At 42.1% G+C, this 22,655-nt stretch overlaps 1 non-coding gene across 1 annotated transcript; it reads left to right on the forward strand.

The window, feature by feature from the left end:
- Window positions 1-21,801: 21,801 nt before the first annotated feature.
- Window positions 21,802-21,883, forward strand: TRNAS-GCU. The gene has a single exon. It is a non-coding gene; the product is annotated as a tRNA-Ser (tRNA).
- The last annotated feature ends 772 nt before the right edge of the window (window positions 21,884-22,655 follow it).

Raw genomic sequence — 22,655 nt, forward strand, 5'->3', positions numbered from 1 at the left:
AAATTCACCCCAGGGAATCACTTCAATAGCCTTGCTCGATAGAGCCACATGGAACTAATGTCCGACAGCAAGATGCCTGGGAATATTCTTGAGCTAGGTTTATATAGGCTCCAGGACCATTAGCCTAGTACACACCTATGAACCTATGAACCTAAGATAAATGATTACCTGGAATGCAATGTATTTTCAAATCCATTTACAGAACACCTTGATAGTCATGTAAGTGCACATTATGTGAACCAACCCCAGCACTGTGATGGAGCAGTGCCAACAATCTCATGGGTGGGGACATGAGTTATGCTGCTTCCTTATGGAGACACATGAGACTGAGATTCCACAACACCCACCACATCCAAGGTATTCGCCCCCTCTTGTGTCACACACCACCCCTGTCTGCTGTCTTGTCTGTCTGTGAAAGCTTCCTCATCTACCCAACTTACCTCCCCCACATGTACCTATACCCTTTTCCCAACATTCTGCTGTCACTTTAACAAAATGGGCACCTGTCCCAAAAAAAAATATTGTCCCAGCATAGCTCTCCATTTCACACACATGTCCACTGGGCACACGTAATTTTGTCCAACTGGCATGATAATGCAGTTATGTTGTCCTCACCCCTCTGTCTGGGAGTGACAGTCCAAATTCATCTACTACACTGCTCTACTGATAGTTTTTCGCTCCTCTTCTGCTCCACTGGGCTCTACCGGCTCCGTTCACCCTTCGGGCTCACTCCACTCCCCTACCCTGCCCCCAAATCTCACCCGCCCCCAGCACCTCTACCTTTATCCCTCCATAAACCACACCCACTGCTACTCTACTCCAATCATTAACATACATCTAGGCACACCTTCCTTTTTTCCCGCCAAAACCAGCCCTCATACAAACCCCTATCATCATCTTTCCTGACCTAATACCACTCCTTCCCACACCCACACCACCCCCCCATATATAGTACAACTCTCCACATACTTATAATAAATAGGAAATCTACCTGCTGCTCTATACTTAGTGTCCTCTATACACCATATAACTCTACTCACTACTATTATTCTGTCATCTCTTTCCCAACATGCTTTCAAAACTCTATCTCATCCCCCTTTTTCTTTTATTTCTCCTCTCCTCATTCTATTGCCACCATCTCTCCCAACCCACTTTTCCCCTACACTCCCAACACTTTCACATAACTAATTATCAGAACTCACCTCTCCCACATTCATACTCTATTATTTCCTCCTTTTTGTATCCCTCTAACAATCTCCTTCTGTTCCAATACAAACTTTTCTCCTACCATACATTCCCCATTTTTATAACTACTAGCAAATCCCTCCAATTTACAACAGAACCCAATCTCTTTACCTTGCTATCTGCCCACATAAACTGTTCCATACTACATCTTATTAGCACTCTCATTTCTGGTGATATCCACCCAAACCCAGGCCCCTCCCCTATAACAGCCACAAATAAATCGTTATTATTTACTTCCCTAAACTCCCAAAGCATAGTAAATAAAGTCCCAAACCTCCATGCTTGGCTCATACACAATAAACCTGACATCCTGTCTATTTCTGAAACCTGGTTAAAACCACATATAAATGACTCTGAGATCATTCCCCCAAACTACTCCATCATTAGGAAAGACAGGTCTCTCAAAAAGGGTGGCGGGGTTGCCCTCATATATTCATCCTCCCTAGCAGTCACTCCCTACAATAAACCTACTCCACACTTTAACAATGCTGAACTTCTCCTTACTCTACTACAAATCAACAATCACAAACACATATGTCTAGCTTCCCTTTATATACCCCCAGGGGATAATATCTCCACTCTCGAACTTATCCTTTCTTGGATTTCTAGTAACATTAGCAACGAAACCATAATCCTAGGAGATGTAAACATCAACTGGGCCTGTATTTAATCTCCAACAAACTCCTTAAATATTAACCTTTACAATTTCTCTCAACTAATCAACTCAGTAACTCGCCCTGCAAAAAACCTCTCCAGTGGAAGTATACTGGATTGGATCCTTGTCTCCCATCCTCACTATTTCTCAAACAGTGGCACCCTTCCAGACTCCCTTAGTGATCATTCACCCATATTCACCAACCGACTTCCCACTGTCCTTCAACAAACCCACAACTATATTACTGTCCGTGACCAGAAAAAGTTCAACCCAACTACCTTCGTAAATTCTCTACAAGCAATTAATTGGAACTGTCTAAAAACACTACCACTAGACATGGCAGTGTCACACTTCAATACAACATTCTTGAAATTACTTGACTCACAAGCTCCTTTAAGGACAAAGAGAGTAAAAACAAAATCAGCCCCCGGCTCTCTAAACATACTCTTGCTATGATGAGACATAGAGATAAAGTCTGGGCACGCTACCAGAAACTTAAGACAGATCTGCTCCTTAACGAATATAAAATGCTTCGAAATAAAGTAAAGAAACTCATCACTTCTGATCGACAAAACTATTTCTCTACACTCCAAAACCATAATATAAACAACCCTCAGAAATTCTGGAAAGGGATCTCTACTCTCCTTCATCCTAGTACATCAAATACTCCCACCCCTGACTCAAATGCCTCTGAACTAGATCTGGCCACCCAATTTAACTCATTTTTTATTGACTCTATTTCCAAATTGACCTCTTCATTCTCCAACCCCACCATATTCTCTAACACCCCCTCACCCCCCCTCACACTCTATCTTTCTCCACTTCTTCTTCCTGCTTCCCATCCTCTAACTCCTCTACCTCTTCTACTACCCAACCTTTACCCCAAGCACCTCCACCTTCCAACTCTCCCAACTCCACTATCCTCTCATTAAATCCCATGCCTACATCTACTATAAAGAAACTCCTTCTGAAATTGAAACCATGTACCAACGCCCCTGATAATATCCCTTCCTACTTTCTTAGTATAGCTGCTGAAACACTTGCATATCCCATTAGCATCTTAATTAACCGCTCCCTAAAAGAATGCACAGTTCCCCAAATTTGGAAACAGGCATATATTATTCCCCTCCACAAAGGGGGCAACAATAACAACGTCACTAACTTCCGTCCCATAGCCATTCTGTCTCCCATTTCTAAAATCCTAGAAAAATGTGTCCATCTTCAACTTCTCCCTCATCTCCTAGAAAATCATCTTATAACTCCCACACAGCACGGCTTCAGACCTAATCACAGCACTATGACAGCCCTCCTCTCCTTCCTTGAAACAGTAAATAGAGCTCGTGACTCTGGCCTGCTTGTTTCTACCTTACTACTCGACCTCTCCAAAGCCTTCAATACCATCTCACACAGCCTGCTCTTAACTAAACTCTCAGAACTTAACCTTTCTTCCTCCTCCTTACACTGGTTCTCTAGTTACCTATCCAACCGAACTCAAGCAGTAAAATGGAAAAAAGCTACCTCCTCATTCCTTAGTACCCCCACAGGTGTTCCACAAGGCTCCATTCTAGGTCCCGTTCTCTTCAACATATTTATAAATGACTTCCATAAATCAATCCCATTCTCAAACATCATCCAATATGCAGACGATTCAACTATCATTTGCTCATCCACCTCTATCACCACACTTCAAAAACTAACTCAAGATGCTTTCTCTACAACAGAGCAATGGATGTTAAATAATCACCTAGCTCTCAACGCCTCCAAGACCAAGCTTATGATATTTACTCCTTCTAAAACTACTTCTCTCAATATGAATACATTTTCAATCAGTAGCCAAAATAACTCACCCCTAGAAATGGTTTCAGAGACCAAGCTACTTGGGGTACTAATTGACAACCAACTTAAATTTACCTCTCACTTACAAAAAAATATCAAAAAAAAACATCAAAAACTTGGCATGCTTTATAGACAAAATGCCTACCTTACCTCTGCTACTAAAATAACTCTCGCAACTTCCTTCCTTATCCCCTCCCTTCTCTATGGCGCCCCACTCCTAACTAATCTTCAGTCCTCTCTCAAAAAACAACTTTCCTCTTGCTACAACAAAATTGCAAAATTCGCCACCAGCCACAAGTCTTCCACCCACCACTGTCTTTCCCTCCAGAAACTAAAATGGCTAGAACTTCCCAATCAATTAACTTACACTCAACTAATTCTAGCCCATAAGCTTATTCTCAACCCCTCCCTCTGTCCTTCCCTCTCTACTGCCTTTAAAATGCACCTACCCAATAGAGTATTAAGATCAAACAATCAAAACCTACTCAAAGTCCATAAACCTATACATCCCCCAGGCAAAAACCTTCTATCCTTCAACCTAGCTCGCCTCTGGAACTCCCTTCCTCCACTCCTCCGCACCACCTCTAATCACTCTGCTTTCAAAAAATCTCTTTATACACATCTAGCATCACAGTGGGAATGCTCCTGCTCCCACCCTACATAACCTACTCTACTCCTTCTCACACCCCCTCCCTGCTCTGCTTACATCTTTAATATACCCTGAAAATTCAATAGAATTTATTAAACAAGTCCTTATGTTTCTTCCTCCCCCACTATATTATGTCTTTGTACCTCCTCTTCCTTTTTAGTAACTATGTTTTCCTAACTATTCTGTATAAATGGATATTTTTGCTGTGCTAAATAGTTAATATGTTTTTCTGCACAATGTATTTAACTGTATACTTGCTGTACTATTTTGATATTGTCTTCTTTTTTACTACCTGTTGTACCTATTATGTAACTTTGAATGTATTTTGGAGCTTTTCTCCCCAGGACTCCATTGAAAACGGGTTCATTTGGCCCAATGGACTATCCTGGTAAACCAACTGCAATAAATAAATAAATAAATAAATAAATAAATTCTGTCAAAGTCCACATTTGTTGCTGTACAAGAAATGGATAGCTATGGTTCTTTCCTACACCTTTCCTGCACATGCCTACCTGCCTTTCACTATGTGTTTCCCCCTGCTTGCACCCCATTTCACTATTTTCCTAACTCCACAGTTTTCTTTTCTTTAATAGAAGCATTGATAAGCTCAGCTAAATGGAGCTATATTGATATGTGTTCTAAATGATAATATACACATACAAAATCAATACCTGTTACTTAGTTCGAACCCAAGGCCATCGTACCTGCAGGCCACTGCAATAATGTGCCACACCACACAACTGCTAAGTAAAGCAAGTGGTTTAAGCAAAGTATAGTAATTGCAAGTTACAGTCATTAAGCAAGTTTAAGTAGAGCTGTGCATCACGCCGCATCTCACAAAATGGGAGTGTAACTTGGAGTCTGCTGCAAGAGTACACCTGTAGAAAGCCAGACATGAAATAATGAATTTAAGTAACTTGCAGTCTGCTGCAAGAGTACACCTGTAGAAAGCCAGATACAGAATAATGAATGAGGTCACATTTACCAGCAACATTTAGAAATACACATGCTAAAACATTAATGGCAGCATACATGTTCAACTTGGACTCTGGTGGAGAAATACATCCATATAAAACCATTCACATAATGATGGATGTAAAAAAAAATGTCACAGCTTATATGTGTGTACTTATACCTTGACAAATACACATGCTATAGCAGTGACTTGGTAGCGCAGTGTGTTAAATGCTCTGCAAATGATAAGTTTTGCTACACACAGTCCTGGGTTCTAATCCAGTGGTATGTAGCATTTAAATGACATCATTGTGAAGCCAGCAATTATTGACTGAGTCATGCACTCTTTATCCACACAATGCATTCCAAATGAAATGTCTGCTTTTCACTGATGGAAGTCACAGGCCTGCAGATAGGAACATACTTCACATATCCCTATAGCAACACTATAAGTGCATAAAGTGTCAGGTCATACATTAACATGCATTCACACAGGATGTTAATTTAGGTAATGCAGATGAGGCCCACTAATATCAGAGTGCAGCATACAACTATTTCATAATCACATTACAGATTAGCATAGCTGCACGACTAACATACACATTTGAAGCCCCTGCTAGTAACAAGGACTGTCAGAATGCACATTCCAAATGAATACCACACTGTAACACATAGCCTGACAGTCGCCAAATGGTTGGCTTAATGTTATATTTACCCCTATGTTGGTCAAGGACACAACAAACATGTTGCCTTGTACTGTGTTAGTGATGTCATTGCCTAACATACTTACCTTAAACACATGCCTTAATTTGAGTGGAAGGGGTACCCTTACTCTGGCTCTGCCTCTACAACAAGGCTGACACAGTTCCCACAGTTACTCTTACAGCCTGTTGTCCTCAAAAGTGTTGACACTGTCTACCTATGCCTATTGCCTGCAGCAACAGCTGCAGTCTATAGCACACACATATGTATGTAAAATTAGCTACTACAGACCTACCCGCTGTGATTATGTAGTCTCTTGACTCCAGTGATGTCCAGCACAGCATATCAGAAAGGACTTCTAATCTACATGAAGGCCTTATATCTCTTCAGTGGTTGCATGTGATTGGCTGATGATACTGTAAATTGGCTTTGTTGGCTACAATTAGCATTTCAGAACCATAGATTGGTTAAGAGGCAATCATCTGGTAATGAGAAGCATGTTAAAAAGATAAACAGCTGACTATGAGGAACCAGTTTGTATGAGGCTTTCTTTACACAGTAAAGGCATTGCCAAAAACTTTATATATCTGCACATATCAACATAGGAGTGTTGTACTCCATTAGGTATGTAACCTTTTTGTTTACAACATGATACATATGTGTGAATATAGTTAGGGGAATAGGGATTACAGCATTAAGCCTTTCTTAGAACTGTAATGATGACATGTCATTGATCTCCAGATTTTTTACACCTACAGAGGACGTACAGTACATCAAGGGTGGAATGTTTTTTGTCAATGCGGCACACTGGTCTTGTGGAACTGTCCCTTTATAGTGGTTGTAATAGCACACTGATATTTGTTTGGCACTGTTGTTTTGACATTTTAGTGGGGGGGGGTGCACCTGGGGGACACACTACAATGGACTCCAGTGCTGGGTGTATGATCATAACAGCAGTATCTGTCATGGTACACATGGGAATAGCTGGCTATCACTAGAATCTTAGTTGTATCCACATGCTTAGTGTTTGCATACTGTGGAATATGACATGTGTGATCAGGCAGTGGATATTGCCAGCCATTATGTTCTTGTTGTATCTCTACATTGTGTAGTTCCATGTATGTGACCCTGACAAGTGTTCCCATTTTGTTGTCTTTCAGGAAACATATATCCCAGATGCCATGTCCCTTTCATGAATGCAGAAAAATGATATAATACTGGAAGGCCTCCATCAACACTATGAACTGCCACTGTCCATGGGGTGGCAAAACAGGGAACAGTGGGCAGCATGTGGGCTGACCTTGTCCGTGACATGAATGTAATAGGTCATCATAACAGGACATATGAGCAGGTTCAACACCATGCAACAGACATGATTAATGCTGCACACAGAAGAGCAGCAGATGTAGCCAGAGATCATGATGTCACCAGTGGAGGACCTGCAGCAGAACAACTACTCTCAGCCACTGAGGAATTCCTGGTGAACCTATGAACATGACAGCTCACAGGCATCCATCACACTGTACATTGTGGATTTGGGTGCCACAGTTGCCACGGCACAAGAGCATGTAGGTAAGCTTAGTTTGATCAGCATTGGAATGCTGTAACATTCAGTGTGTCAGGGTGTACATACTTTTACATGGGTGTCAGGTCTTTGTTCTTTGAGAGGGTTTAACTGTAGTTTGAATCTCATGTTCAGATTTTGACCAACATAACAACACAGTAACTACTATAAATGTGAGATATATGGACTTATTACCTTGTTATAGTGCAACATGCAGTGATATTTACAATACCTCCCCCTCACCTTTTCACAAGTCTGTCAGGTATCGGCCAAGGCCGTGGTCCTCCTCCTGGTAAGCACAAAGCTGTTTTGTTACAGATGTAGATTTACAGCAATGCATTCCCTAAAGTGTCATCCCAGGCCTGCTGCCTGGATTGCTGTACTGTCGGCATGATTGCCAACTGCACAGATATTTTCTGACTGTACACACAGTAGCATCATACCTATGCCTTTTATGAGACTGGGTTTTAAACAGGTCTGTATTAATGGCAACAGTGTATAGAGCTTTACAAATATTGCACCATAGTACTGCAAAGCATAATAGTGCAGGTATTAATGTACTGCTTTTCCCTTTCTTATCACAGTTGACCAGGGGGGTTGGTCTCTGTCCAGTACACAAGCTGATGTCAGTGTTTCTTCCAACTCTGATGATGATGTTGGCCAGAGTATAGCAAAGGTGGGGGTTGCAGGGACTGAATCTATCCCAGAGGTTGACATCCCTCTTCTGCCCTCATCATCGCCACACACAGTTAGTATGCCTATACATACCCAGTCCCTGGAGGCCACAGAAATTGGACAGTCAGAGGGTGGGGACAGTGAATAGGAAAGTGTGGCAACTATGGCTCCAGTGACTGTAGACACTAAAAAAGAAAAATGGTTAGGAGCAGCAAACAGATGAATACCGAAACAATAAATAGTTTACAGTTTATTAAAAGATAATCTTTAAACGCTTTTCGTCAGCGTAAAATAGCTGACTTCTTCAAAAGAAACAAACCATACTCTCAAAATTGTGGTGTATTTAAAACCACATCAATTAACAATTGAACAATTAAAATAGTTGAACAATTAAAGTTGTTGAACAATTAAAATAATTGAAGTTACTGAACATCGTTGTCCGGTCTATTTAAAGAGACACTTTGCAAAGCAGGAAACTCACAAACTGCAAAAGTGTTTATGAAAAAGTAATAAAGAAAAATATGTATATATAATAAATAAACATCAAATCCAGTAAAAAAAAAAAAATAAATAAATAATAAATATCATCTCGTTAAATAGGGAAATGTGTTTATATGTATATAAATCATTATGGTGCCATCAAAAGAGTTATGTGTGTGCCTAATTGTTTTAAGTAGAGTTAAAAAAGTTAGTCATCTCCTGAGGCTTTTCAACTTGAGTAAACACGAAATTGAACAAGTGTCATTATGCCCTGGGTTACTGTATGCATTTAATCTTTTTTTACTAACTTTACTAACATTTTTAACTCTACTTAAAACAATTAGGCACACACATAACTCTTGTGATGGTACCATAATGATTTATATACATATAAACACATTTCCCTATTTAACGAGATAATATTTATTATTTTTTTATTTATTTTTTTACTGGATTTGATGTTTATTTATTATATATACATATTTTTCTTTATTACTTTATTATTACTCTTTTTCATAAACACTTTTGCAATTTGTGAGTTTTCTGCTTTGCAAAGTGTCTCTTTAAATAGACCGGACAACAATGTTCAGTAACTTCAATTATTTTAATTGTTCAACAACTTTAATTGTTCAACTATTTTAATTGTTCAATTGTTAATTGATGTGGTTTTAAATGCTCCACGATTTTGAGAGTATGGTTTGTTTCTTCTGAAGAAGTCAGCTATTTTACGCTGATGAAAAGCGCTTAAAGATTACCTTTTAATAAACGGTAAACTATTACTTGTTTCGGTATTCGTCTGTTTGCTGCTCCTACCCATTTTTCTTTTTTAGTAGTATTGTCGTGTTGAGTTTAGAGTGTAGACACTAGCCAGAGAGCTGGTGAGGTTCCACACAGGTGGATTGATAGGGATGCTCCTAGGAGGCCTGCTGTCCTTCCATCATCTGTTGCAGGTGTCACATCATATGGGTCACTTGGCGTATGTTTCAGGGCATCTTGGAGGCACAGGCATGTTCTGAAAGAAACTCCAGATATATGCTCAGGGTTATGGATGCAGTACAGTCTGACATCCGTGTCTGCCTCCACCTCATTGGTGACACCCTGGATCGATTCACTCTTGCAGTGGAAAGAAAGTGGTCTGAGACAGATCACAGAATATCTGTCTTGGAATGCACGTTGTCTGTTCTGAAATGCCTGGATGGAGGTGAGCATTGGACTCATGGACGTAGGTCAGTAACCCCATCTGCTGAGAGCCCTCGTGGCCATGCACAAACACACTCTCATAGTGGCAGTACATCCAGCACTCCAAAGGGGAGTGTGCTGTCCACACCAAGACATGGCAAGACATGGGCTCATGGACCTGGGTGTTCCCATGGAGGACACAGTCCCAGCAGACAGCCATCACCATCAGGCACTAGCACTGCTTCAGAACTTGGGCATGGAGGTGCCAGTGCAAATCCTGGCAGAGCCATTTCCTGTGTTCGAGGGCAGAGATGGTGAACTGTCAGCTCTACCAATCACAGTTCAAAGCTGTCCAACATATAACCATGTAGGGCTACCACTGAGCTTGGCTGTGTTTATGCGCACGCTTACACACCACTATCAAATTCAGGTCATCTACAGGCACACACGGCACATTTCCATGGTCCATCTTGCCTGCTTCCCTTCCTGACTCACACACATGATTTAAATCTATTGGGTCAGCCTAAGCCTCCTACTCCCCCACACAACACCCTATGCAAGTGATGATACCTGTGCCACATCCCTGTCATCCTCATCATCGATGCAGGGAAATTAAGCTATGTGTCTGATGCACAGGGTGACTATATAAATTAATATGTACTTGTGCAATGCAGTGTTGCTTTGCCATGCCACTTGTACTGGTTACAGACAGATACTGTATGCTGACATTTGTAATGAGTAAGCCACATAATTTTGTGGACATTATGTTGTATGATGTTATAATGGCTGTATATTTACACAATGAAAGGTGTATCACAGACCTGTTTATGGCTCAGTTTCAGGAGTCTGTAAGGGACACCTATGAATACACAGTGGCAATAAACCCATGGATATCACAGCACATGATGGAATGTCAGTACAGAAGAAATATGTCTTCAGCAAGGTACAGCACTATAGGTCCATGGCTCCATAGGTTCATATGTGTATAACAGGTTAACAAGGACAATGGCATCACTCAGCCTACTCATGCATCCCTAATCTATGAAAAGATATGATACCCTTGATAAGTGTCACCAGAGGTTTGGGAGCTAACACATCTACAAGCTGTGGTGATGGAGATGACCCATTTACAAATTTCCTGTGTCCATTACAGACATTTGTCCTACACAAGTTATGATTGTCTTGTTCTGCATCACATTGTGTAACTTGCACATGATGTGTGTTACTGCAGATGTGTGCTTCACATGCTTGGGGGCTCTGCTACATATAGGGTGTAATGTCTGTGTTACATATCTGTCTCTCCAGCATGTACTATTTATACCACAGTGACGGAGTAGGTGTGTAGGACAGGTAAGGGGTGTTAGTCCTGTCTTGGATACGTGAGAGATACACAATGGGATCTGACACTTCCCTGTATGGCAGCCATACACATCCCTTCCAAAGCATGTAGGACATGGACTACACATGTACAGTCTTGACATGGACTGCATAGGACATGTTATCTACAATGTGTATTGGTTTACCATGGAACCTGTGTGGCTGCTACAGTTGTAAGATATGCCTGTGTGGTGACATAGCATGCATTCAATGATAGGTATGATGAGTTTCAAATTCAGTATAACAATGACAGACTGGGATTTACATGCCATACCTTTCTGTATAGGTTGTACAACATTGAATGGATCCCCACATTTTACTGACAAGTGAAAGTCAAAGGCTACATTACTCTCTGTGTCCATAACTCCATGAGTAATGGCTCAACTGTATGTGGTGTGCAGATAATACCATATTTTCCAGGGGTGGATGACTTCCCAAAGGATAGTGTTGTGCCCTCACTGGCATTTACTATTTGTCAGTGGCTCTGACAACAACTGACTGTGTGTCTCAGGCCATCCTGGACAACTGTTGGTTCTGTGTGGGATTCAGTGACAGCTCCCAAAATGCAATCACCTGCTAATGTAGTCAGTCAGATGTCACTGACAGTGGCTGTGACTGCAGAGAAGCGAATGGCTAGAAGGGGTACTCCATTAATGATGTCTGGGGAAATCCACTGGTGACTGGTATAATTGTAGCATAGGTCTCCCAATGCTATCTTCCCAGATTATGACTATCAGATACTTGCCTATCCACCAGCTGACATAAAACTCTGTCAATACCCTACCCAGTTTTCAGCAAGGCCTGCTGGCCTAATATTGTCAAACACCTTGTCAGGCCATGGTAGGTGGAGTGAATCATATTCCCCCCTCATCCATTGCATAGTTTAACACTCAACTGGTAAGGTTAGGTAGGCATGATCTAGTCTTGAGCAAAACAAACAGTGTTTGGTCCAGTGTTAATAAGTGTATGACGTTACTGCTTGTATCCACGCTAGCCCCTTTCATGGTGTTTCATATCACATGACTCAGACACTGCTTGGCACTGCATGCTAGTTGTCCTTTGTGCAATTAAGCATTGCAGTTACTACCATCATGTTGCAAGAAGAGAGTCATCCAAGGTGTCTATACAGAGCACAAACATGTTTGGGAAGTGTAATAGCTATACCCTGCGAAGGTAAGGTGGTGGCTTTACACAGGTATTCTGCAGCTGGACACTATCCAAGTGGTGTGAACTGGAAGGTCACAATTACCTTGTGAAGACTGTGGAAAGCAGGGGAGTCCATGGAATTGCTCAAGCCTGGCAACTACTAATGCTGGTCTCACCAAAACCACTCTCACATAGGAACAATGCTCCGATATGTTGTCTGTCATCACATGCAAAATGTTACCATGAAGCACATGATGAGAAGTAGGACACAGCCTGTTTATTCATCCACATAGTTGTCCCACATCATGAAAGGCTCTGTAAGCTTCACATACTCTTCTCCAGGTAGATGCCTTGATTTGCAACCTAGGCACTCAGTTGGCTTTTGCATGTATTATGCCTTCTGTTCCAGGGTTGGTGACATGTCACTAGGGAACTGACAAAATGGTGATTAGGAGCACTGCTGCAGCATCACAATATAATGTGCAATGTCCAGCGACATAGATGTCAAGGCTTGCTGAAACAAACAGCACAGTGGCAGTGATCCATAGTAGGTGACAATTTCATAGCAAGTCATGCATCTTGCCCTTCAACAACTTAATGGTTGATATCTGCATGACATGGCTGTGAGGACTACTGCAGCAGACTGGCCACCTTTGGTTAATGTGTGTTCACCTGCCACATATCCTAGCCATGTCATACTGTACAGTTATGTACCCAAAATACATGTCTGTGTTCCCACATGTCACACAACAACCAGTATGCTGTCTGGTTGATTGTACACTTGCGAGGCCAATGTAGTGTCAGCAAAGTTGAACAAGTCCTCTATGCATGCACAGGCATCCACATCTTCACTGTGAGGAGTGCCTACAAACACTGTATGTCAGGCTGTCAACCCCAAGGGTGTGTCAGTAAGACCCTAATTTTGCAGGACCTGCTGAGGAGCTGTGGAAAGTGTCTCCACCCCCTACTCCTATGATGCACAAACACAACATGTGACAGATGTCACTGCATTTCAAAACTTGCTTCCATGGTGTCTCCAACAGCAGTTATTACATATGGCAATGAGCATTTTGCCAACATGCACAGCTCAAATCCTGCACCACCTACAAACACATTGCATGCACCTGCATGTGTGTAGCACCTTACCAGACACATTCCTAAACAGCAGACACCTCAGAAAATTCTGCTTCTGGTTAGCACAATGCACATAATATTGCATGCACCACACTCTCACTGGTCAAACACCTGAGGCAGCAAACACAAAATTACACCTTTTATTCATAGATGATGACATCATGAGACACACTGACTGTGTCAACAGGCTACATATGGGAAAGATCACAGTTAGGTGTGTGGGTTGACACAGAACGCCATACCACACATTGTCGCAAATCAAGGAATATCAGTTAACATAATGTTGACATCATAGTTCCTGCAGGTGTGTATGACTAGGGAAGTACATCACCAAACTGTAAGCAGACATATGACTGAGCTTAGACAGTCTGTGTCTCTTGTGGGTATGTGCATAGCTTTCAGCTGCAGATGACCCTCACCTAGGATGATGGCCTCATGCACACAGAAATTGATGGAAGTCAATAATTGCCTTAGCATGTGGTGTCATTGTAAGGGGATCTACTACATGTCTGCCTGGAATGCCTTGCTCAACAGGCATCAATGCTTCACCAGTGATGGTCTTAATATCTCACCCCTGAGATTTGGAGTTCTGGCCAAGGTTGCTGACACCCCCACAATGCATCTTATATGCACTGTCTGGAGGGATAATTTGCAATGAGAACACCATCTTCATACAACATAATGGTTATACCGCTACACGCTGGGAATGGCAACACTGAACCCCACTCTGTGGAAGGTGTCCCCACCCTGGAATATGCAGCCATGTGTGCAGTCAAGGACATCTGGTTCATGGCTGTGAATAGCACCACAGCCATACCAGACTACACGTCCTTCCACATAGTCAGACCTCAAAATGACAGTGTGAAAGGTAATGCAGGTAGTATATACCTACTCATTAAGGATAGATACACATCCAGATTTTGTGAAACACTGTGAATTCCCAGAGACACTACAGGTGCCATTCACTACTGGAAGGGAACATAATCAATCAATTGCTGGCTTTGTGCTTATTTGGATGTACATGTGTCTATCAAGATATATCATTACACCATGGTTTGGGGTGGCATTAAGTGACCACCAACTGTGTTGCTTAGTCATGCTGAAGCTCACTTGCCCAAAGGTTAGTCCATGTCCTTCAGTACAATGCCCTGGATCAATGCCATGACATCCCCACAAGGGCAGCCAATGTATTGCATCATGTGTTTACCAATATGGTGACCACTGCAGCCCACCACTGTGAGGTCCTCTCTGGTGGAATTTGACCACAGATCAGTCTCATTAAAACTAAAAGAACTAACCCCCTCCCCCTCGCATACAGTGTAGACATATATTTTAACAAAGCAATTTATTACCTCCTGTGGGATGGTTTACATAGCTTTACTGCACCTTCCTCTTCAGATGGGACTGGCAAGTATGCCGAGTTATACACCCATGCATTATTCAAGCAGCAGTACAACTGCATGGACTCAGCTGCACCTGACAGGAGGAACACAGGCTCCTTATGGCACACCAAATCTGCCTGGTGAACAACTACCATTAGCAGGCTGTACAATAAGAGGTGGGCATTACTGTGTGACAGTTGGGGTGAGGGCACCTCCCTAAAATGGAGGCACAATGTCCTTAGCTACAACAAGCACATGATGTTGTTGTGCCATTGTGTAGACACAGTAAGTGACAAAATTAGCCACCCACACAAAGCAGAACCACAATGCACAGTGTACTTACATGTGTAACCTCAGAGGACAGGTCCAGATTGTCAGTGAACTCCTATATAATGATAACACACATATAATGGGTCTGTACTCATAGCTAACCTGTAGTCCCACAGGCTCTGCATCAACATCACTCCCCTGTCCCCACCACATGTGCCACATGACATTCCTACAACCTGTCCCATATTTTCCATATCTACAGAGCAGGTAATAACTGGCCTCTCTATGAGGAATACACAGTAACTATTGGACATGCTAACATCCCAGGTTGCATCCCACATGGGATCTGACAAGGATTACTAACACCATTGGTAACACCTTGCAATCATACCAAAACCACTGGCTGTACCACATCTGAATGGACAATGGCAACTGTTATACCCTTGCACAGAGATGGTGCATCCACTGACCACTAGAACTATAGATCTCTTTACCTGAGTAGCCATATCTGTATGCCCATAGGGCAAATCATCATAGAACTGATCAGCACACATATATGTGATCTTCACACAGTTAACTGTACACAGTTTGGATGTCTGACAGGGAGATCACGACTGCTAAATGTGGTGGACATGTCTGAGGAAGTAACCAAGGACCTGGAAATATAACCCCCTGGACTTAGCCAACCCATCTGACTATATCCCCCCACTCAGGCATCATTTACAAAAGCACCCACTTAGGCATCCACTGTAATATCATTGTAGTCATGACTAAGTGGCCCATTGATGGCATACATACTCAACATAGGGACATCTGCCTCCAATAGCTGATCTATAAGCATCAGTGTTCAACAGGGCTCACTCCTGGGTCATCTACTGCTTGGAATCCATTTAACCATGATACAAGCAAATACTGAATGTCTGTGGCTAACAATGTTGGCTGATGCCTGCCAACTGTGAGTACTCATAAGAGTCTGTGAGTTATGTCAATATCCTACAAGAGGGTATTGGATGAACAAATGCCTGTTGACATACTAATGGTCATAAACTCCATGCAAATATATATGTAGTATCATTTCCATCACTAACACTTATGTACCTGGTAAGTAGCACATCAGTTGCAAGCAACATGTGATATACATACTCGGGGTGATACAACTGGATACACAGGCCTGGCCACACATGTTTACACCTAATGTGCCTGTGTTCATCATGTCTCCCCAGTGGTATGACAGGAATCACATGTCATAATTGAGAGCACAGTCACCCATAACTGACATACTCATAACCTCCATGTACTCTTCCCTCGGCATGCCAATATCTGAATGCAATGGCCATTTGGTAATGTATCGTTCCAAGCACTCTTGGCAATTGCACACAACAGTATGGTCCCTCACAAGTGAACTCCATGTCTTCAGTATCTGATTATTGGGGATCATCTGAAATCAGTGTCATTGTAGCCTGTGTCATATAGACTACTCAGGGTGATCTCTGCCTTGCATACTGGGCAATGTGTGACCCTGCTTGATTATAAATTCTGCATATCTGTAGGTGGCATAGTACATGGAGTAATCACTCTAAGGACAGTAATCTAGTATGTGACATTAGTAATACATGCTGGTGGGAGAGATCTGTCTAGTAGACTTTAACACACCTTTGAAACAGAACCCTGCCTAATGGCAAACAGAGCACCTCAGTGCACCTCATCACATGCCATCTGTATGATTGGCTGGATGGCCATCATTTCATGACAGGGCATCTGCCTGTGTCCCTCTTGGACTGCGGCATTATATGCTAATCATGTAAATAAGAGTATAAAGTTGTCAAGGATTGTGAGGGCTCTATGGCCATTATTCTAGGGAAGTTCAAACATCCTATAATTTCATAAGCTGATAGAAAAGGGTCTATATCACATAGTCAAAGTTACGTAACTTCAAACACATAATGGTCGAACCATTATGTTCAAAGTTACATAAATTTGACTACCTAAAAAAAAAAGACAACAGGCAACAAACTAAAATTTTGTAAGCAGGGGGGCAAGCCCCCCTGCACCCCCACAACCCCCGCTATTTAAAATATACCAACTCCAAGATTGCACCACATTGAAGTGAATGGAAACCTCCGCCTTGGAGATTTCATTCACAAGCTCGATCTTTTACAAATTCGAACATATGATCTCGACCATATGTGGCTCGAACTTGTAAAAGTTCGATGACTTGATAGGAACCCGATGTAAAATGCTCTAACAGCCACACACACAAACCTGGCTACATTGAGGATAGCACTACTTCCAATTACTGCTTACAGGACATGGCACTGTACACATATAATGCAAGATGGCTGCATGAAGGTTAGAACACTTACCTATCTAATGTTGCACACAACAGATCTCAGTATGTGATGCATGCAACACACCTCATGTCTGCTATTACTATCTCTTTATGACATATTACACTTGACGACATCAGCAGTCCTAGTTGTAGTCAGGCACATCACCTGCTACAAATGAAATACTGCAAAACCCTACCTCTTTCCAAGTTACTGAGGTGATCATATTTATGCCGTATATATACACATACACACACACACACACACACACACACACACACACACACACACACACACACACACACACACACACACACACACACCAAGTGGCCAAGAGTGAGATTAGAACCCCTTCCTATTTAGTAATGCACACTATAGATCACAGTACTTATCAGACACACCACAGCTGACATCTGCTTTATATATGATTGCCAGCAAACTACTTGTGGATTACACAAACTAGGCTTGTTGAACAGCATCTGTGGCCTGCAGAGTGATATTGCTTCATACTGTTATCTGCATCTAGTATCTTAGCAGTCAGAAAAAAAGAGGTCATTGTTCCCCTCTACTCATCACTCATTAGACGCATTATAGAGTACAACGCCCCTTTTGGTATGTACCTCAAAAGACATCTACAACAACTGGAAAGGCCACAGAAATACCTCACAAAGAGGATTACTGGCCTCAAACAGATGCCCTACGCAGACTGTCTCAAAAAACTCCAGCTTTACTCCGTCGCATATCGCCTACTCAGAGGCGATCTCTGCCTAACATACAAAGCTATGTCAAACCCAGAGCTGTTGGACATGCTCCTCTTAATGAAATCCCATTCCCTCCAAGCTACACACTCTAGGGACCTAAACCTTGTCACCACAATAAATAGAACATGCTGGAGGGATAGATTCCTGTCCCAGAGACTTCCCATACTCTGGAACAGACTACCTATCTATGTCAAACAGAGCTCCTCATTAGCACTCTTCAAGAAAAATCTTGATGATTGGATGGGAAATAGGAAATTAACTCCAGTGATCACTGCTGTGGCTCTGCTCAACAGGAGCACAGGAAAATACTTTTCTTGGGTGGCGAAAGCCAGGCTACCTTTTTGGCTAGGCTTATATATGCCCTAGGGCTAATAGCCTAGTACCTACCTATTTACCTATGAAGATAACTGTCATTTTTCCTAGCTATGTATCTACAATTACAAGTATGGCCATATGTGGCTGTTTGCACTTGGATGTACAAGCCTGTTGGCAGGAACAATGTGCCCTGTCCATGCATGCGGAGACAACATTATACATTACACCACCTGCTTACCTGTTGCTGTATCTGTGGTGACATCCAGCAGGCACAGAGGTCTGTAGGTAAGTGCATTATGTACTGTTGAGCTCTTACTTTGGATCATTTGAGCAACATTATAGATGTGATAGTACAGCTTTACTCACCATTATTAGGGTATGTAGGACAATACAGACATCCACACACATATTTATGTATATAACAGGGATGTATATATAAATGTAGCAGTATGTGTGTGTGTGTGTGTGTGTGTGTGTGTGTGTGTGTGTGTGTGTGTGTGTGTGTGTGTGTGTGTGTGTGTGTGTGTATATGATATGTATATGTGTTATACAGATATATGGGGAGAGACCAAGATGTATGTTTATATATATATATATATATATATATATATATATATATATATATAAGTGTGTGTATATTTATATAGACATATATATATATATATATATATATATATATATATATAGGTATATATAGGTATATACAGGTATATATGTATTTGTAAATACATACAGATAAATATTCTATCTATGTGACAGACAGATAGTGACAGACTGATATGTATACATATATGTATGTATGTGTACACATATCTATAAATAACAGGTCATTTTGATCAAGGGGCAACAGAATTGTGCTCAGTTTAAGTAAGTGTATGAGCATGCCCAGTGTAATTGTCAGTATTTATAACGTGACTCCAGCCTACCTGTACTCCAGTCCGGGATTCTGTGTGTTACAGACAAAGACATATGTCCCTGTTTCTGCAGTACTACACTTCACTCAAAATGTCCATGGCATTCTCCAGCTGTCTGATGTAATTAATATGTGAAAGAGGGTAAATAATGTTACACCACACACAGACTGACAGTCTATAAAAAACATATAATAATACCTCACATCCAAAAGATGTGGATACTTTCAGATTAGAACCATCAAGACCATTACCCATGCTAACTCCCCTAGTTCACTGAGCCACACAAGCTGCAGGATAGAGAGGACTCATTCATGACATAATCAACAGCATACATATGTACATTGTGAGACATAAAAATGTATGAACAGTTTCTATGGTATTTCCAGGAGATTGCCTGGCCTGCTGATATATCATTGATGAGTTACTGTTATAGCAGTTCTATGAGAACACTGCTGTGTTGGGGTGGGGGAACAACACCACATGTCCTGCTGTCCAGGGAGAGGAGTGCTTCCCGAGAGTGCAGTTTCTGATTTAAACTCCTAGCATTTAGCAGCATAACCTTTCATTTATTTGTGAGTGACATTTTCACGTCAGAAAGTTTTGCTCTTCAGGCCTTGCCTAAAAAAGGCAGTATGGGGGAGGCAAGTCCCTTAGGCAGTAACCGAAAGCCAAGAGGTGACAGTGCAGACCATCTCTGGCAAAGCAGCATAGTCTATCAACCATGTCATCCCAGGCTGACAGGAACTGGATCCCCTTAGAATGGCACCAGAAACTAAGACAATTGTTGAAGTCAATCATTTTTTGTTTATATTGTGGTATCATCTCAGGTGAGGTTAGAATGCTGCTCAAGGATAAGGACATACCTGCCTGGGGCACACATTCATAGAGCTCAATCATGTCTCTCTTCATATAGTCCAGTGAGGTACGTCTCAAGTCATTCACACCAACATGAACTATGATGGAGTCATAACGGTACTTGCTGTTGAGAGACTTGAGGGCATGTATAATCTGATGGATCCTGGCACCTGATAAGACAGCTGACTGTAACCTTCTCTTTGTCCAGCCTGGTGACTGGGACATCTGTGTGTCTCACAATGGAGTGACCTATGACTAAAAATTTGGTTTAGATGTACTTTGCCGTAAGTGCTTATTTGGTGAGACACTGGTACTTGTGTTTTTAATGTGTATTGTGTGCTGTAGGTGCTGTGTTAAGTGTAGCATGTTTGTGTTTGGAAGGTCTCTGGTGTTTGCACAGGTTTCTGGTGAGTACCTCCACGTATGATGGTTTAAGTGTTGAGTGCATGGTTTGTGTAAGAGGTGTAGTATGTCAGCTGACCACCCATTCAGTGTTACTGTTCTGTGCGTGAGAGAGCAAGGATTACAGATTCTTAGTGTAGATGTATCTCTCACAAATTGTACTTGGCTGATTTAGGAGTAGAGGGTTGTCAGTGTACATGACACAGTTGCTGCACTGCCTCAGGATACCCATGTCAATCAAGCTGGTGGGAGAACTGGAGGGAGACTGACCATCCATAATGTTAGGTTAAATCCTGTTTTCACATTGTAGAAAGTAGTAGTAGAAGTGCAGAAAGCTATTGCCCAACTATAATGTGAAGGCTAGCTGCCTAACTGTCTGCTCTAACCATGCAGTCTGCAGTCGAGGGCAGCAGTTGAACTCTCATACAATGCAGCATATGCGGGCTTGACTGACAGTGGAAAAAACAAATGCATTGAAACTTCTCTGACCGGGAACTGAACTGGGGCTTTGAGCACCGAAATCCTAACCACTAGACCACCAGGGACTCCCCTGGTAGATACACTCATGGGGTCTCTTGTCTTGTCATGCTGCTAGTCATAGCAATTTAGCAATAACATTAGAAGTCTCAGGAAAAAGTGAAAACTCATTTAGTCTGCACATTAAACTTGAGAGGATTTAGCCCTGGAAGAAAGAAAGGGGTCGCACTCCGCTACACTGCAGGGATTTTCATGGACTTGAGCAGCGTTCTCCTTCTTAGGCTCTGATGTGTACTGTGCCAGCAGCACTGCTTGTCCAGGGTGTGGTGCGATTTGGCTAACTGGCACAGTCACTGAAAGAGAGGCACAAAAGGCGACTGCTGCAATACCAGCATCTCTGTGCTGAGATCTAAGTGCTTTAACAACTCACCTGCTCCGGCTCGTCCTGTCTTGGGTGTCAACAGCATCACCCTCAGAGAGGAAAAGCACCCCTTTCACACCAAATAAGATGGCTGTGTGGTTAAGGCGATGGACTGCTAATCCATTGTGCTCTGCATGCGTGGGTTCGAATCCCACTCTCGTCGGTGTTTGATGCTGTTCTCAGTAGTGCCTTTTACTTAAAACTGGTGCCTTACTCCTTGGGCTCCGAAGGCAGTGTATTCTAGGCTTTCTCTGGCCCATGGAACCGAGTCTGAAAAAACATAAAAGTCGTGAACCAAAAGAGAAAGGGACACTAGTCAAGCACATGCAGTAAGCACGAGCAGGGTAAGAAGCACATATTTCTTTTCTAGTCTCAAAGTGAGTAAGATAAGCTTTATTTTTTCCCTGTCCTTTCCCAAGGAAAGTATCAAGTATGAAAACACAGGCTTCAACCGCTGGGTGATTTGCCACGACTGCTTCATGTCCAGCACTCTGTGTCGAGGCCACAGCAGTCAGAGTTTGGATCTGAGACTCACCAGTGTGAGATGATTTGCATTTCATTTCTTCGTCAACATTAAGAAAGGAAGGCTGAAAGTGGTCTGTTTGGTCAGGAAAGGGAAGGGAAGGTGATTAATCTGTTTGTTCCAGGGCATTAGTGTTAACAAAGTCCAGGAACATTTGTGCGAGCATGTTGGTACTCGTATAAGTTTCCCAGTCAGTGGAGGGATAGTTAAAATCACCCATGACTAGAGTGTTTGGTTGTAATCTGATTGACTCGAGCAGGTCCAAATAAGCAGTGTGGGTATTTTGGATCATTAAAGGGGGCCTGTAGCTAACGATGACTGGAAGGGGGGTTCTTACCCACAGTTAGTTGTACTTGGAGTAACTCCATGGAGTTTTCCTGTCTAACCAGTCTAGAGGTGTACTTATCGCTGA

Source organism: Protopterus annectens, chromosome 2.part2, assembly GCF_019279795.1.
Source record: "Protopterus annectens isolate FY-2018-M chromosome 2.part2, PAN1.0, whole genome shotgun sequence".
Lineage (NCBI taxonomy): Eukaryota > Metazoa > Chordata > Ceratodontiformes > Protopteridae > Protopterus > Protopterus annectens.